The sequence below is a fragment of the Aquila chrysaetos genome, assembly GCF_900496995.4.
Source record: "Aquila chrysaetos chrysaetos chromosome W unlocalized genomic scaffold, bAquChr1.4 W_unloc_6, whole genome shotgun sequence".
NCBI classification, from domain to species: domain Eukaryota; kingdom Metazoa; phylum Chordata; class Aves; order Accipitriformes; family Accipitridae; genus Aquila; species Aquila chrysaetos.
The window spans coordinates 654,622-673,735 of NW_024470326.1; positions in this window are offsets into that span (position 1 = coordinate 654,622).

The following is a 19,114-nucleotide window of genomic DNA, read 5'->3' on the forward strand; positions in this document are numbered from 1 at the left end:
TACCCATGCTTGCGGGGTTGTCCTGTCCTCCGTATCTGTGTGGGCTGGGTAGACCTGGCCTCCCTAGTGGCGTGGGCAGGGTAGACATGGCGTCCCTACCAGTAAGGGAGTGGTAGACTTGCCCTCCGTACCAGCAAGGGCAGGGTAGACCTGGCCTCCCTACCCATGCAGGCGGTGTAGACCTGGCCTCTCTAGCGGCGCCGGCGGGGTAGACCTGGCCTATCTACCGGGGCGGATGGGGTAGACTTGGCCTCCCTACCGATGCTAATGGGGTAGACCTGGCCTCCCTACCCGCGCGGGGGCGTATACCTGGCCTCCCTACTGGCATGGATGGGGTTGACCTGGCCTCCCTAGCAGCGTGGGCGAGGTAGACATGGCCTGCCTGCTGGCAATGGTTGGTAGACCAGGCCTTCCTGCAGGCACCGGTGTGGCAGACCAGGCCTCACTACCCGCACGGACAGGGTAGACCAGACCACCCTGCTAGCGCTTGTGGGGTAGACCTGGCCTCCCTACCGGAGTGGATGAAGTAGACCTGGGCTCCCTATTGGTAAGGGAGGGGTAGAACTGGACTCCCTACCCACACAGGCGGGGTAGACCTGGCGTCCCTGCAAGCAAGTGCAGGGTAGAACTTGCCTCCATACCCACGAGGGCGGGGTTGTCCTGGCCTCCGTATCCGTGTGGGCAGGGCAGACCTGGGCTCCCTACTGGCATGTGCAGGTTAGACCTGGCCTCCCTACGCGGGGGCGGGGTAGAACTTGCCTCCGTACACACGTGGGCGGGGTTGTCCTGGCCTCCATATCGGTGTGGGCTGGGTAGACCTGGCCTCCCTACCTGCGCTAATGGGGTAGAAATGGCCTCCCTAACCGCACGGGCATGGTATTCCTGGTTTTCCTACCGGCATGGGCGTGGTAGACCCTGCCACCGTATCAGCAAGGGCGGGGAAGACCTGCCCTCCCTACCGGCGTGGACGGGGTTGACCTGGCCTCTGTATCACCGTGGGGAGGGTAGAGCTGGCTTCCCTACCGGCGCAGGCGGGGTAGACATGGCCTCCCTACCGGTAAAGGAGGGGTAGACTTGGCCTCCGTACCAACGCAGGTGGGGTAGACCGGGCCTCTGTACCAGCAAGGGCAGGGAAGACCTGGCCTCCCTACCAGCGCGGACGGGTTGAACTGGACTCTGTATCGGTGTGGGCAGGCTAGACCTGGCTTCCCTACTGGCGAGGGCGCGGTTGTCCTGGCCTCCCTAACGGCATGGAGAAGGTAGACCTGGCCTCCCTGCCCGCAAGGTCGGGGTAGACCTGGCCTCCCTACCTGACCATCGCGGGTACGCCTGGCGTCCCTTCCAGATGCTCCAGTGTGGTACCGGTACTCTTACTGGTACTCCGGGGTAGTAGCGGTACCCCTGCTGGTACCCCGGGGTACACCTGCTGTCCCTACCGGTGCTGCAGGCTAGACCTGGCCTCCCTAATGGAAAGCGCGGGGCTGACATGGCCTACCTACCCATGTGGGTAGGGTAGACCTGGCGTCCCCTACCTGATCCTCTGGGGTACTTCTGGTACCCTTACTGGTGCTCCAAAGTAGTACCGATACCCCCACTAGTACTCCGGGGTAGCACCGGTATACACACACACCCCCCCCGGCTACTTGGGGGTAGTACCGATACCCCTACTGGTACTCTGAGGTACCACTGCTGTCCCTGCTGGCGCCTGGCGGTAGACCTGCCCTCCCTACCTGACCCTCTGTGGTAGGTCTCATATCCCTACCTGATGCTCTGGGGTAGACCTGCCCACCCTACCAGCGCTGGCGAGGTAGACCTGGCCTCCGTGCTGGTGCCGGTGGGGTAAACCTGACCTCCCTGCTGGCATGGGTGGGGTAGACCTGGCCTCCCTGCCCGCAATGTTGGTGTAGACCTGGCCTCCCTACCGGTGCATGTGGGGTAGACCTGGCCCCCCTACCGGCAAGCATGGGGTTGACGTGGCCTCCCTGCCTGCAAGGTCAGGGTAGACCTGGCCTCCCTACCGGCAAGCGTGGGGTTGACCTTGCCTCCTTACCCATGCGTGTGGGGTAGACCTGGCGTCCCCTACCTGATCCTCTGGGGGTACTACCGATACGCTTACTGGTACTCCAGGGTAGTAACGATACCCCCACTAGTACTCCGGGATAGCACCAGTAAATCCCCCCCAGTACTTGGGGGTAGTACCGATAACCCTACTGGTACTCCGGGGTACAACTGCTGTCCCTGCTGGCGCCCGGCGGTAGACCCGCTCTCCCTACCTGACCCTCTGGGGTAGGCCCTGTATCCCCCCCTGGTGCTCCAAGGTAGACCTGGCCTCCCTACCGGTACAGGAGTGGTAGACCTGGCCTCCCTGCTGGTGCCGGTGGGGTAGACCTGGCCTCCCTGCCCGCATGGTCGGGGTAGACCTGGCCTCCCTACCGGTTCTTGCGGGGTTGACCTGGTCTCCCTACTAGCAAGCGTGGGGTTGACCTGGCCTCCCTAACCATGGGCGTGGGGTAGACCTGGCGTCCCGACCTCATCCTCCCGGTTAGTACCGTTACCCCTACTGGTACTCCAGGGTAGTAGCAGTACCCCTGCTGGTACCACCCGGGGTACACCTGCTGTCCCTACTGGTGCACTGGGTTAGACCTGGCCCCCCTACCGGCAAGCGTGGGGTTGACCTGGCCTCCCTAACCATGGGGGTGGGGTAGACCTGGCATCCCCTACCTGATCCTCAGGCATACTACCGGTACCCTTGCTGGTACTCCAGGGTCGTACCGGTACCCCCACTAGTACTCCATGGTAGCACCTGTAACACCCCCCCGCTACTTGGGGGTATTACCGATACCCCTCCTGGTACTCTGGGTTACAACTCCTGTCCCTGCTGGCGCCCGGTGGAAGACACGCCCTCCCTACCTGACCCTCTGTGGTAGGCCTTATATCCCTACCTGATGCTCCAGGTTGGACCTGGCCACCCTACCGGCGCTGGCGAGGTAGACCTGGCCTCCTGCTGGCGACAGTGTGGTAGACCTGGCCGTCCTACCAGCAAGCGCGGGGTTGACCTGGCCTCCCTTACCGTGGGGGTGGGGTAGACCTGGCATCCCGACCTCATCCTCCTGGGTTGCACCGTTACCCCTACTGGTACTCTAGGGTAGTACCAGTACCCCTGATGGTACCCTGGTGAGACAAGGGGAGTCAAAAGAATCTCAGTAGACATAATAAAGGGGGATGAAAGATGAAGTTTAGCGCTTACATTGTTGAAATTAGCTGACATAGAGACAGTCCTTGATAAGAAGAGCTGGTCCTAAGAACCAGCCAATAAGGTAGAGACAGTTCCTGATAAGAAGCAGGCGCAGGCCCCAAGAGCCAGCTAAGACTGTTCTTGTAGCTTGGGTGAATACCAGGAAATCACTGAGCCTGCGCAAGAAGAAAGGTTACTAGCGGTGATGAAGAGGAGTCATCTATCTTCATCTCTGCGACCACCAGACGACCACCATAAAGAGGCACTGCGCAAGCGCAGTTGAGAGGAGACTATGGAAATGTCCTCTCGGAGCTAATTTTAACATGAAGCAGGGACAGGTCATGCATATGTATAGGCATATTGTGAATATGTAACACTTGACTGTATAAACTTGAAACGAACTGCCGAGTCGGGCGCGCACGACTTTGGTGGGACTACCCCCCGTGCTGCCCAGCGCTAATGAACATACTACTAATCTCACCGATTGTGGAGTCCGTTTCCACACGTCAGTTTGGCGAGCCAGGCAGGAGACTCTCTGCTTGGCTGTGGGACCGACTGTGGAGCGGACGCCCCTCTGCGCGCACCGAGCACTTTCCTCGGAGGAGCCTCCGCTGCCAGCCACTCACCGCAGGAGCAGACAACGACCTCCTGAAGCCGCCGACCAAACGGTATGTTTCACAAAGGGAGCCTGTAAAGGTACAGGCCGGGGCAGCTGGTAAATCGCGCAGAGACGTCTGGCGTGCAGCAGAGTCCCCGTATGGGAGGAGGGTACCCTGTATGGTAGAAAAGGGGGGATTTGCTGACCGATAGAGCGGCCACTAGCGATCTTGGAGGTAGATCGAGCAAATCCTGGGGTGACCGCTGTTTCCCAGTATCGGGAGCCAGGACGGACCTGTCGATGACTGGTATATAAGAGGCAGGAGAAGGGTAAGCGGACCCCCTCGCAATTGCGCTTGGTTTACTTTTGCAGCTGCTGAAAGGTTGTCAACTGGAGCGATGATTGTATGATGTGAATGTTTGGAAGTTAATGTTAAAGATTTTGTGTGGGTGTGTGGAAATGATATGGTGAAATTTATAGGTGTATGTATGTTTGTTAATGTGTGAATGTCTTTACGTCTTAATAGGGGTGATTCCCTGTTTTGTATGTGGGCTTGCAACTGGACTATATGATAATTAGCAATTAGCATCCGGCTTGGGTTTTGTTGAAGTGTAAATCTTGTGGGAGGAGGTGGTACTGTACATCTAACAGACAGGAAACCAGACTGCCTTGAGTGTTTTCCTAAATTCCACACTTCTATGATTGGGAAAGGGCTTACTAAGAATCCGAAATAGTGAGATTGGTGTGGAAGGGAAAATTTAATTCCAGAAATTTGGGACGTGTGGGAAGAAAACTGGGGGAAGACTATAAAGAAGTGTAAGAAACGAATTTGCATGGAAGCTTATTAAAGGAGAAGCCAAAATCCAACTTAAGAATCATTAGGAGGAGTACTAAAATGGGAAACAATCAAGGAGGAGTATTGAGGAAGAGTCCTTTGGGTTGTGTAATTGCCCACTGGAAAGATATTGTTGGGTCCGGAGGTACGGAAAGTAAAAAGAACCTTATTAACTACTGCAATCAATGGTGGCTGTTGTATAAGTTAGAAGGTGATGTTAAGTGGCCACTTAATGGGTCAATAGATTATAATACTTGATTACAACTAATGCTGTTTTTAAGGAGAGAAGGAAAATGGGATGAGGTTTCGTATGCAGACATGTTTTTCACCCTCCGAAATCATCCAGAGTGGCAAAGGGACTGTGGAATGGTACCCCCACAGGACCCCATGGGGCTTGCACTTGAGCGAGAGAACAACAAGGAGCTTAGAGGTAAACTGAGGTGGCGTTGTTCGGCATGTAGTATTGGACAAAGATGTACTAAGGCAAATAAAATCCATCAGGTACCAGAACAAGATCTAACTGATTTGTTTAAGCCTCCCCCTCGATCACAGGAACAGGATGCAGACTCGGATAGAACTCCGACCCCCCCGAACAGCCCTGTATCTTCCCGTACTAGGAAGAAAACTACCTCAACAGCTTTACAAGCACCTCTCCGAGAGGCGGTGGGGCCGGATGGTGGGACGATGTTAATCAAAGTACCCTTTTCTACTGCTGACCTAGGGGAATGGAAAAAGGTTGCAAAAGATTATAGGAGTGATCCGATAGGTGTAACTAAGCATTTCCAATTTATTGTAAAACAGCATAACCCTGATTGGAAGGATATACAGCTATTATTGGAATATATGACTGAGACAGAGAAACAGCTGATTTTAAAAACAGCAGGGAACCTTGCTGAAGATCATTATAAGATTACAGGAGGGGACATTAAGGAATATTTCCCTCTCCAAGACCCAAAGTGGGATGTTAATAGATCTGCACATATGGAAAGATTGCAGGGGTATCAGGAGTGGATTGCAAAAGGAATGGAGAAAGCAATCCCCCAAACTATAAATTGGTCAGCTTTATATAGCAGTTATAAACAGAGTCCTTCCGAGTCTCCATCTGAATTCCTGGATCGACTGAGGGATGTAATGCGCCGCAGCACACCGCTGGATCCTGGGTCAGAGGTAGGAATACAACAATTAGTCTCCCTGTTTTTGGGTCAATCTACAAGGGATATAAGGCGTAAACTGCAGAAATTACGACCTACAGAGAGTAGGAATTTAGAAACATTGTTGGATGAAGCATGGAGAGTATTTAGTAACAGAGAGGAAGGATATAGGCAAGGGCAAAAGAAATTACTGGCTGTTATCCAGGAAGAAAGAGGAAGAGGGCCTAGACGAGACTTGCCCCGACTCGGCAAGGATCAATGTGCTTTGTGTAAGAAATTCGGTCATTGGAAAAAGGAATGCCCAAGGAACAAGGAGGATCAGAGGGCTCAAACAGGAAGAACGGTAGCCCATGTGAAGGGAGATTGATGGGAACCTGGGGAATCTACCCTAGTGGATCCACTGGTTATAATTAAGCTAGGGAAAACACAACAAGAGGTAGAATTTTTGGTAGATACAGGAGCAACCTAATCGGTTCTGAATCAAGCTTTGATGCCTCTAGGAGATGATTATGTCATGGTGAAAGGAGCGACTGGCCAAAGTGAAAAGGCATATTTTTGTAAACCTTTAGAATATAAATTAGGAAAACAGTGGGGCATTCCTAAATTTTTATATATGCCCAACTCCCCAAAGGCACTTTTGGGAAGGGACTTGTTGGAACAATTGGGAGCAAAAATTGTATTTGAAAAAGGGAGAAATTACTCTGGAGGTAAAAGATCAGCAATATGTTCAAATATTGAGCCTAACCTAACCAGTCTCCCCCTAGAAGGAAGCATTAACGAGGACATCTTAAACCAAGTGTACCCAGGGGTATGGGCTACTGATGCACCTGGAAGAGTGAAAAGTGCTCCACCTGTTGAAGTTAGGCTTCATTCTTCTGGGTAGTACCGTTATCCCCACTGGTACTCCAGGGTAGTACCAGTACCCCTGCTGGTACCCCGGGGTACACCTGCTGTCCCTACTGGCGCTCCAGGCTACTCGTGGTTCCCTAGCGGCAACGTGTTTTTGACCTGGCCTGCCTACCCATGCGGGCAAGGTAGACCTGGCGTCCGCTACCTGATCCTCCGGGGTACTACCGGTACCTTTACTGGTACTCCAGGGTAGTGCCAATACACCTAATGGTACCCCCGTGGTACACCAGCTCTCCCTACTGCGCTCCGGGCTAGACCTGGCCTGTATCCCTGATGTGCCGAGATTGGGCAGGCATCCCTACCTGATGCTTCGGGGTAGGCCTGGCATCCCGACCTGACGCTCAAGGGTAGTGCCAGTACCCCTACTGGTAATCCGGGCTTGTTCCGGTACCACTACTGGTACTCCCGGGTACAAGTGTTGTCACAATGGCGCTTGGGGGTAGACCCGTCCTCCCTACCTGAACCTCTGGTGTCGGCCTGGTATCCCTAGCTGTTGCTCTAGGATAGGCTTGGCATCCCTACCTGTGCGGACGGGGTAGACTAGGACTCACTACCGGCAAGGGCGGGCTAGACCTGGCCTCCCTCCCTGTGCAGACAGGGTAGGCGAGGCCTCCGTGCCGGCAACAGCGGGGTAGAATGGCCTCCCTGCTGGCGCGGGCGGGGTAGACCTGGCCTACTTACCTGATGATCCAGCCTTGCCCTGGCGTCCCTACCTGACACTCTGGCGTAGTACCGTTATCCCTACTGCTACTCCCGATTAGTACCGGTACCCCTACTTGTACTCAGGTGTACAACTGGTGTCACAATGGGAGTGCAGGGGAAGATGAGCCCTCCCGACCTGAATTTCTGGGGTAGGCCTGGCAACCCTACCTGATCCTCCGGGGTAGTACCGTTACCCCTACTGGTACTCCCGGCTAGTACTGGTACCCCTGCTGGTACTCACGGCTAATACCAGTACCCCCACTTGTACTCCGGGGTACAGCTGGTGTCACAGTGTGCGTGTGGGCGTAGACCCGCCCTCCCTACCTGACCCTCTGGGGTAGGACTGGCGTCTCTACCTGATGCTTTGGGGTAGGCCTGGCATCCCTACCTGATGCTCCGGGGTAGTACCGTTACCGCTAGTGGTACTAGCAGCTAGTACCGGTACCACTACTAGTACTCTGGGGTACACCTGGTGTCACAATGGGCGTGCGGGGGAAGACCAGCCCTCCCTACCTGAACCTCTGGTGTCGCCCTGGTATCCCTATCTGATGCTCCAGGGTAGGCCTGTGTCACGGTCCACTCGGTGGACTCGTGATGGTTCGTTTGCTACGATCTCGAAAGTGCAAAACTTAAGGTGACCAACACCAAAGGGGATAGCAGTAATCACACAGTAAAACTTTATTGTATTGCCTGTGAAGAGGCACGCGATAGTTAGAGATGAGTGAAAGAAAGGAGAAAAGTAAAGTTAAGTTTAGAGAGAGGAGAAAGAGAGGTTATAGCTACCACCGCTGATCTCAAGACGTCCTAACGGTCCCGGGTCCAGCTAATGCTGCGTCGTCAATCGTTGTGGTCCTTGGTGGGGAAGCTTCAAATTCCCATTGTTCAGAAGTCATCTTTTATGCTTAGTAACACACCTTGCTCCACCTCTGCCTCAGGAGTCTCCACCCTTCTCAGAATACAATTATCATATCTCCGCCCTTCTCGAGCGAGGCTATCACGCAGGTGCAGGGTCAGTGTCTGAGGCGTGGTAAGTCTTGGAGGCGGGTAGCCTTCGACCAGGAGGTGTGTTTTGGTATTATAATGAAGCAAGGTTCATCTAGAGTTCATGATTTCTTCATCGATATTATGGCAACGGTTGCAATCCATCCTTTTTGACAGTAGCTATGCGGTTACCACTAACGGCTCTAGCCAGGTACCTTCCAGGAGCCTTGTACGGCACATTCTGTCCTTGGGATTGGCCGCTGCGCTCCAAACAGGCCGTTGTCAGGTAATGTACTGTTCATGTTCCTGATGAAAATGTTGAGACAATGCTGATTTTCTGACCGACTCTTACAGTAGTACCGGTACCCTACTGGTACTCCAGGGTAGTAGCGGTACCCCTGCTGGTACCCCGGGGTACACATGCTGTGCCTACTGGTGCACTGGGTTAGACCTGGTCCCCTACCAGGCAAGCGCGGGGTTGACCTGGCCTCCCTAACCATGGCGGTGGGGTAGACCTGGCGTGCCTACCTCATCCTCCTGGGTTGCACCGTTACCCCTACTGGTACTCCAGGGTAGTACCAGCACCCCTAATGTTACCCCGGTGTACAACTGCTGTCCCTACTGGCGCTCGGGGCTAGACCTGGCTTCCCTACCTGAAGATCCAGGCTCGGCCTGGCGTCCCTACCTGATGCTCTGTTGTAGTACCGGTATCCCTACTGGTATTCCGGGGTACACCTGGCGACACAATGGGCAGCGCGGGGGTAGACCCTGCGCTCCCTACCTGACCCTCTGGCGTAGGCCTGGCGTCCCTACCTGATTTTCTGGGGCACTACTGTTACCCCTACTGGTACTCCAGGGTAGTTCCTATACCACTAGTGGTACTCCCGGGTACAACGGGTGTCACAATGGGCGAGTGGGTGTAGATCTGCCCTCCCTACCTGAACCACTGGGGTAGGCCTGGCGTCCCTACCTGAAGCTCCGGGCTAGTACCAGTACCCCTACTGGTACTCCAGGGTAGTGCCAGTACCCCTACTGGTACTCCGGGGTAGTGCCGGTACCAGAACGGTTACTCCTGGGTACAACTGGTGTCACAATGGGTGCGCGGAGGTAGACCTGCCCTCCCTACCTGAATTTCTGGGGTAGGCCTGGCATCCCTACCTGATGCTCCGGGGTAGTACCGTTACCCATACTGGTACTCCGGGCTTGTTCTGGTACCACTACTGGTACTCCCGGGTACAAGTGTTGTCACAATGGGCGCGTGGGGGTGGACCCGCCCTCCCTACCTAAAACTCTGGTGTCGGCCTGGTATCCCTATCTCTTGCTCTAGGGTAGGCTTGGCATCCCTACCTGTGCGGACAGGGTAGGCGAGGCCTCCGTGCCGGCAACGGCGGGGTAGAATGGCCTCCTTGCTGGCGCGGGCGGGGTAGACCTGGCCTCCCTACGAGTAAGGGAGGTGTAGATCTGGCTTCCCTACATGCACGGGGGCGTAGACTTGGCTTACTACCGGCACAGGCAGGGTAGACATGGCCTCCCTACTGGTAAGGGAGGCGTAGACGTGGCCTGTGTACCGGCGCAGGCGGGGTAGATCTGGCCTCCCAACGGGCGTGGGGTTGGTAGACCTGGCATCCCTACTGGTGCGGGCGGTGTAGACCTGGCCTCCCTACCAGGGCTAATGGGGTAGACCTGGCCTCCTTACTCACGCTAATGTGGTAGACCTGGCCTCCTTACCTGCGTGGGTGTGGTAGACCTGGTCTCCCTACTAGTAAGGGAGGTGTAGATCTGGAGTCCCTACCCGCACGGCAGCGTAGACCTGGCTTCCCTTATGTCGCGGGGGGGGAAGACCTGGCCTCCCTACCTGCGCTAATGGGGTAGAGCTGGACTTCCTACCCGTGCGGGCGTGGTAGACGTGGCCTCCCTACTAGTAAGGGAGGGGTAGACTTGGCCTCCGTACCGGCGCAGGCGGGTAGACCGGCCTCACTACCTGGGCGGATGGAGTAGACCTGGCCTCCCTGCCCGAGCTTTTGCAGTAGACATGGCCTCCCTATCGGTGCCAGCGGGGTAGACATGGCCTCCCTTCCAGCGAGGACGGGGTCGACCTGGCCTCCCTATCGGTAAGGGCGGGGTAGACCTGGCGTCTCTACCGGCATGGACGGGGTTGTCCTGGCCTCTGTATCGGTGTGGGCGGGGTAGACCTGGCCTCCCTACTCACGGGCAGGGTAGAACTTACCTCCATACCCACGTGGGCGGGGTTGTCCCGGCCTCCGTATCTGTGTGGTTTTGGTGGACCTCGCCTCCCTACCGGCACAGGCAGGGTAGACCTGGCCTCCCTACTGGCGCGGGCAGGGTAGAGCTGACCTCCCTACCCACCGGTGCAGACGGGGTTGACCTGGCCTCCGTATCAGCGTGGGCAGGGTATACCTCGCTTCCCTATCAGCGCGGGCAGGGTGGATGTGGCCTCTCTAACCGTAAGTAAGGGGTAGACCAGGCCTCCATACCTGCTCGGGAGGGGTAGACCTGGCCTCTCTACCTGCGTGGGCGTGCTAGACCTGGCCTCCCTACTAGTAAGGGAGGTGTAGATCTGGACTCCTTACCCGCATGGCAGCGTAGACCTGGCCACCGTACCTGAGCTAACTGGATAAAATTGGACTTCCTACCTGCGCCGGCCGTGGTAGACCTGGCCTACCCACTAGTAAGGGATTGGTAACTTGGCCTCCGTACCGGCACAGGCGGGTAGACCTGGCCTCCCTACCAGCGTGGGCAGGGTAGACCTGGCCTCCCTACCGGCGCAGGAGGATTTGACTTGGCATCCCTACTGGCGCGGGTTAGGTAGACCTGGCCTCCCCTGCTTGCAATGGTTGAGTAGACCAGGCCTCCCTGCCGGTGCCAGTGCAGTAGACCAGGCCTCCCTGCTGGCACTGGTGGGGTAGACCAGGCCTCTCTACTGGCTCAGGCGTGTAGACCTAGCCTCCCTACCGGCACAGGCAGGGTAGACCTGGGCTGCTTACCGGCACAGGCAGGGTAGACCTGGCCTCCCTACCGGTGTGGGTTGGGTAGACCTGGCCTCCCTACCGGCAAGGGTGGGGTAGACCTGGCCTGCCTACCCGTGCAGGTGGGATAGAACTTGCCTCCATAACCACGTGGGCGGGGTTGTCTTTGCCTCCGTATCGGTGTGGGGTGTGTAGACCTGGCCTCCCTACTGGCGTGGGCGGGGTAGAAATGGCCTCTGTAACCATGGCGGTGGGGTAGACCTGGTGTCCCGGACCTCATCCTCCCGGTTAGTACCGTTACCCCTACTGGTACTCCAGGGTAGTAACAGTACCCCTGCTGGTACGCCTGGTTACACCTGCTGTCCCTAATTGTCCTCCAGGCTAGACCTGGCCTCCCTACCCTGGCGTCCCCTACCTGATCCTCCAGGGTACTACTGGTACCCTTAGTGGTACTCAAGGGTAGTACCGATACCCCCACTAGTACTCCAGGGTAGCACATGGTAACCCCACCCCCGAGTACTTGGGGGTAGTACCGATACCCCTACTGGTACAACTGCTGTCCCTGCTGTCGTGCAGCGGTAGACACGCCCTCCCTACCTGACCATCTGGCGTCAGCCTCGTATCCCTACCTGATGCTCCAGGGTACACCTGGCCACTATACCGTTGCTGGCGAGGTAGACCTGGCCTCCCTAAAGGCGCGGGCGCCTGCTGGTACCATGGGTACACCTGCTGTCTGTACTGGCGCTCCAGGCTAGATTGGCCTCCCTACCTGAAGCTCCAGGCTGGGCCTGGCATCCCTACCTGATGCTCTGGGGTGGTACCGGTACCCCTACTGGTATTCCGGGGTACACCTGGCGTCACAATGGGTGCTAGGGGGTAGAACCGCCCTCCCTACCTGACCCTCTGGCGTCGGCCTCATATCCCTACCTGATGCTCCGGGGTAGACCTGGCCACCGTACCGGCCCTGGCGAGGTAGACCTGGCCTCTCTACCGGTGCGGGCATGATAGATCTGGCCTACCTATCAGCAAGCTTAAGGTTGACCTGGCCTCCCTAACCATGGGGGTGGGGTAGACGTGGCGTCCCGACCTCATCCTCCCGGGTAGCATCGTTACCAGCACTGGTACTGCAGGGTAGTACCAATACCCTTGCTGTTACCCCAGGGTACAACTGCTGTCCCTACTGGCACTCCGGGCTAGACCTGGCCTGCCTATCTGATGATCCGAGATTGGCCAGGCGTCCCTATGTGACGCTCTGGGGTAGTACCGGTACCCCTACTTGTACTCCGGGGTACACCTGGAGTCACAATGGGCATGTAGGGGTAGACCTGCCCTCCCTACCCGACCCTCTGTGGTAGGCTTCGTATCCCTACCTGATGCTCCGGGGTACACGTGGCCACCCTACCAGGCGCTGGCAAGGTAGACCTGGCCACCCTACCGGTGCTGGCATGGTAGACCTGGCCTCCCTGCTGGCACTGGTGGGATACATCTGGCCTCACTGCCGGTGCTTGCGGGGTAGACCTGGCCTCCCTACTAGCAAGCGCGGGGTTGACCTGGCCTCCCTAACCAAGGGGGTGGGGTAGACCTGGAGTCCCGACCTCATCCTCCTGAGTAGCACCTTTTCCCCTACTGGTACCCCAGGGTAGTACCATTACCCCTACTGGTACCCCAGGGTTCACCTGCTGTCTCTACTGGCACACTGGGTTAAACCTGGCCTCCCAAGAGCAAGCACGGAGTTGACCTGGCCTCCCTAACCATGGGGGTGGGGTAGACCTGGCATCCCGGCCTCACCCTCCTGGGTATTACCGTTACCCCTACTAGTACTCCAGTGTAGTAGCAGTACCCCTGATGGTACCCCAGGATACACCTGCTTTCCCTACTGGCGCACTGGGTTAGACCTGGCCCACCTACCTGCAAGCGCGGGGTTTAAATGGCCTCCCTACCGGTGCTGGCGGGGTAGACCTGGCCTCCCTAACCATGGCGGTGGGGTAGACCTGGCGTGCCTACCTCATCCTCCCAGGTTGCACCGTTCCCCCTACTGGTACTCCAGGGTAGTACCAGTACCCCTAATGTTACCCCGGTGTACAGCTGCTGTCCCTACTGGCGTTCCGGGCCAGACCTGGCCTCCCTACCTGAAGCTCCGGGCTCGGCCTGGCGTCCCTACCTGATGCTCCAGGGTAGTACCGATGCTCATACTGGTATTCCAGGGTACACCTGGCATCACAGTGGGCGTGCGGGGGTCAACCCGCCCTCCCTACCTACCCTCTGGCATCGGCCTGTACCCCTACCTGATGCTCCAGGTAGGCCTGGCGTCCCTACCCGCATGGACAGGGTAGACCTGGCCTCCCTACCTGACCATCGCGGGTAGGCCTGGCGTCCCTTCCAGACACTCCGGGGTAGTAGCAGTACCCTTACTGGTATTCCAGGGTAGTAGCGGTACGCCTGCTCGTACCCCGGGGTACACCTGCTGTCCCTACTTGTGCTCCAGGCTAGACCTGGCGTCCCTACCGGCAAGCGCATTGTTGACCTGGCCTCCCTACCCATGAGGGTGGGGTAGACCTGGCATCCCCTACCTGATCCTCTGGGGTACTACCTGGTACCGTTACTGGTACTCCAGGGTAGTACTGATACCCCCACTAGTACTCCTGGGTAGCACCTGGTAACCCCCCCCCGGCTACTTGGGGGTAGTACCGATACCCCTACTTGTACTCTGGGGTACAACTGCTGTCCCTGCTGGCTCCCGGTGGTAGACCCACCCTCCCTGCCTGACCCTCTGGGGTAGGTTTCGTATCCCTGCCTGATGCTATGGGGTAGACCTGGCCACCCTACCAGCGCTAGCGATGTAGACCTAGCCTCCCATACAGCGCGGGCGTAGTAGACCTGGCCTTCCTGCTGGCGCCAGTGGGTTAGACCTGGCCTCCCTACTGGTGCTTACGGGGTAGACCTGGCCTCCCTACCAGCAAGCGCCGGGGTTGACCTGGCCTCCCTAACCATGGGGGTGGGGTAGACCTGGCATCCCGACCTCATCCTCCCGAGTAGCACCTTTTGCCCCTACTGGTACTCCAGGGTAGTAGTGGTAACCCTGCTGGTACCCCGGGGTACACCTTCTGTCCCTACTATTGTTCCGTTCATTTGTTTCTCCTTTATACTCACTGAATCACAGACATGTTGAGATTGGAAGGGACCAGTTCAACCCCCTCAGCTGTGGAAGGCTCAGCTAGAGTATGTTGCTCAGCACCTTATCTAAGTGGGTATGGAGTACGCCCATGGATGGGGACTCCACAACCTCTCCGGGAAGCCTGTTCCAGTGTTTAACCACCCTCACAGTCAAACACAGTTTTCTGGGGTTCAGATGGAATTTTATACACATTAATGAGATGCCCCCTCAGCCTTTTCTTCTCCAGGCTGAACAGTCCCACATCTCTCAGCCTTTCCTCCTAGGAAAGATGCTCCAGTCCCTTAAACCAGCTTTGTGGCCCTTTGCTGCACTTGCTTGAGTAGGTCAACAAGTATGATGCACTGGGCAGCGCAGCACTTGACACAGCACTCCAGCTGTGGCCTCAGCAGTGCTGAGTAGAGGGGAAGGATCACCTCCCTCCATCTGCCAGCAAGGCTTCTCCTCATGCAGCCCAGGAGGCTGGTGGCCTTTGCCATGAGGGGGCATTGCTCGCTCACGCTCAGCTGCTTGTCCTCTGGGACCTCAAGGTCCTTCTCTGTGCAGCTGCTCTCTAGCTGGTCGACCCCCAGCATGACAGTCCACAGTGGGGTTGGATCACAGGCTGTCCTGAAAAGCAAGGGTGGTTTCCAGGTGCCAATGACTGAAATGGGGGAGCAGAGCCATCACATGTGAAGTGATCTAAAGGCTATGCCAGTTCAAAACACTTATCTTCTGCTGCTATCTCAGAGGCCTTAAATCTTCAGCAGGAACCTGGCAGCTCTGAGATCCCTCCATCTCCCTCTCTCGTAGCAATTAAGCTGATAGAACCCCAGTCACAGGCTTGCTTTCAATTCTGTTTGCAGCCTAAAGCACCCCATTGGTCTGCAGATACGCCAGGAAACTTGCATAAGGAACCCACTCCTGTGGACAAGAAGGTGGATGTTCCCAGGAATCTCAGGAGGCGTGGCATACCCATAGCTGTGCTCAGGGACCTGGTCAAATGCCTCGTCTCCATTGCTGTAATGGTGGCCTAGATGCCTAGTTCATGTGTCAACTCTCTCTGTGGATGCTGACATTTACGTGAGCAACCTGGTCTGACCTCAGAGCTGGCCCTGCTTGGAGCTGGGCATTGGACTATAGACCACCTAAGCTCCCTTCCACCCTGAATTGTCCGATGAGCGTATGATGTAGAGACCCTCGCCTCCAACTCGATCTCTTCTTGTACAGTGTGTGCCAAGGCACAGGCTCCTGGAAGGGTTGGTGGGAGAGAGACTGTTGGGGATTGTCTAGTCCAGCCTCCAGGCTGGCTGTGACTTTGAGGAGCAAAGAAGAGCTCCAAAGGTGGAGATCACAACAACACTCCTCCTAGTCCATTTTATTTTTCCTAAGGCTCAGCCTAAAGCTCCCAAGAGGCAATTTGTGGCTGCTGCCTCTGTCATATCATTGGCCACTGCAGAAGAGAGTTTGGCTCCACCATCTCTCCAGGTAGCTGTAGGCTCTTCTTAGGTGGCCCCAGGCCTCCTTCAGCAGGCTGGAGAGGCCCAGTTCCCTCAGACTCTCCTCGCAGCTCGTGCCTTAAGCCCCTCACTCCACCTTGGCAGACCTCCTCCGGACCTTCTCCAGTTTCTCTGCTCTCCTTTTGAAATGGGAGGCCCACTGGCTCATATGGCATCATCCTGCTGCCCAGGCCCTTCTCCTCAGAGCACTCCTTAGCCGGCCAGGTCTCTACCCATGCTGCTGCATGGAGTTGTTGGGCAGCTTGTGGATTGGGATAAAAACAGATAATAGGTAAGTGAAAAAAGATTAAAACAAATATAAACCCAACTCAACAGGCAATACAAAGGCAATCACTTACCACCTCCCACAAGCAGAGTGACACCCAACCAGTATCCCTTCAACAGACACCTTGAATGACAGGCAAACTCCACCGCCTTCTTCCTCTGCCTGAGCATTTATTGCTGAGCATGATGTCATATGGTATGGAATATCCCTTTGGTCAGATGGGGTCAGCTGGCCTGGCTGTGTCCCATTGCCCCCCAACTTCTCGCCCACCCCCAGCCTACTTGCTGGGAGGGAGCAGTGCAGGAGCATAATCATGGACTCAATGACAGATCAATATGATCATAGTTGAAGACCCTTTACTAGAGCATCAGACATAATTTTATACATTGGTTACATCCGTACATGCCTTTAGCTATTTTACTATTGGTTACACACATTATTCACGTGCTGTCCACGTGCCTAGTTACACTTAATGATTGGTTATATCAACACTGTACATACGCATAAACATAAGACATAATAGGTTATACTAACTAAAACATGCAAAACTTGTCTCAGTCTAATTGGTCAAGATAAACTGGCGAATTGAGGTTCTTTGTGCCAAGTTCCCTTTATCGTGGAATGCGCACCTGTGTTCTTCTAATTCGTATCTTTCTTATTTTTGTCTTCTTGTTTATTCTGTCCAAGGTCTTCTAAAGGCGTCTGGCATGCTCTTGTGACCATTAGCTATATATGTTCCCATAGACCAGAGTGAGAAACAGAGGTGGCCTTGATGCTGTGCAAACACTATTCAGCAACAGCTAAAACACTGGTGTGTTATCAACACTGTTCTAGGCACCAATGCAAAACAGAACAGCATAGGGGCTGCTACGAAGGAAGTGAACCCCACCCCAGCCAGACCCAGGACACTTGAACCAGGGTCCCAAAAAGGGACACAGTAGTGTACAGGTGGCTGACAAGTGATGGGCAGGGGAGACAATAATTTCCCCGTCTTTTGGCGAGGCTCTTCTCTCTACACTCCAGGACACTGCTGGCCACCTCTGCTACCAGGTAGCCGTGGATCACTGCTGGATCGTGTTTTGCCTTCTGTCCCCCAGCACCACCAGGGCTGTTTCCTCAGAGGTGCTCTCTGGCCAGGCAGCCCCCTTCCCCAGCCACTGCAGGCTGTTAGTCTATCCCAGGCACAGGATCTGGCCTTTGTCTTTCTTGTATCTCACAAAGTCCCTGACAGGACAGTCCTTCTGCCTGTTAGGTTCCCCTGAATGGCATCCCAAGGCACAGGAATGGTCCTCCCAATATAGTGCCACCAACAAACGTGGTGAGAGTTGCCTCCTCCGGGTCATGGATACAGGTGTAAAACTGCACAGCGCCCAGGAGAGTTCCCTGTGCAGCCCCACAATGCGCCAATATGTCCCATTGGCCTCCAGGTAGGGTATGGCCCCGTCACCACTGCTCTCAGCCTCATCATCCAACTGGTGTTTTGCCCATCTCTTTGTCTATCCATCCAGACTGTACTGTCCTAACTTGAGCAGAAGAATATTGAGGGAGACTGTGCCAAAAGTCTTGCTGAAGTGCAGGTAAACAACATCCACCATGTTCCCCTCATGCACAAATGCACTTCCTTCATCATGACGGCAATCAGGTTGGCAAGGCCTGATTTACCCTTGGGAAGTGTGAAATGTGTTCATCTGATTCGTGTCAATATAAACAATGCTAGGGCCGCATAATAAAATGTGACCCTCACTTTAACCATTTGGTCGGTCCTTGTATAACCACAGGCCAGGAGGAAACAGATGATATGTATATAGTTCTTTTTTGCCAGCCCAAAACCGGTTTTGTTGTTAACTGCGCAGTGTTAAACAAGAGATCCTAGGGGAGAACTGAGGCATTTATCATAGTATTAAGTGAGGTTATGAACGGGGTGATCTTTACTATGTATGAATAGAGGGTGTATTGAAGTGGCAGTGTGTAAGCAATTTGTTATATGCATTTGTTGGGGGGGGGGGGGGTGTCTGTTGCAAACTTGCTTGGGGTTTGGTGGCCACAGCTAGTGCTGTGCAGGGTGTCGCCTGTCGCACAGGATGTCTGCTGTCATGCCCGAGCAGCGAGGAGCAGTGAGGAGATACATTGCATAGAAGACCCCTCAGCCAATGAGGAGAGTTCGAGAAGTTTCTAGGAGAACTGAAGACCCCTCAGCCAATGAGGAGAGTCCGTGAAGTTTCTAGGAGAACTGAAGACCCCTCAGCCAATGAGGAGAGTTCGAGAAGTTTCTAGGAGAACTGAAGACCCCTCAGCCAATGAGGAGAGTTCGAGAAGTTTCTAGGAGAACTGAAGACCCCTCAGCCAATGAGGAGAGTTTGAGAAGTTTCTAGGAGAACTGAAGACCCCTCAGCTAATGAGGAGAGTTCGAGAAGTTTCTAGGAGAACTGAAGACCCCTCAGCCAATGAGGAGAGTCTCGAAAGGACACGATGTAACTAGTGTTAGACTATAAAAGAAGCTGGGTTGTTTTCCACAGCGTGCATCTTGGTAGAGCAGAGACTGCTGATCCACGCAGCGCTGTTTGCTTGCCTTTATTCATTTAATAAATTGTAAACTTTGATCGGAATCCTGTTTGAGACTAAATTCATTTATCACAAGGAGACGGGCGCAACTTGGGTTTGTCTTCACTCTCAAGAGACCCCTACCAATTCCACGACCCTTTGCAGAGGACGTTCGAAAGAAATATCAGTCTTTCCCTGTAATTGCGTTACCACTGTTCTGCCTGTTCTTCGGTGTATTT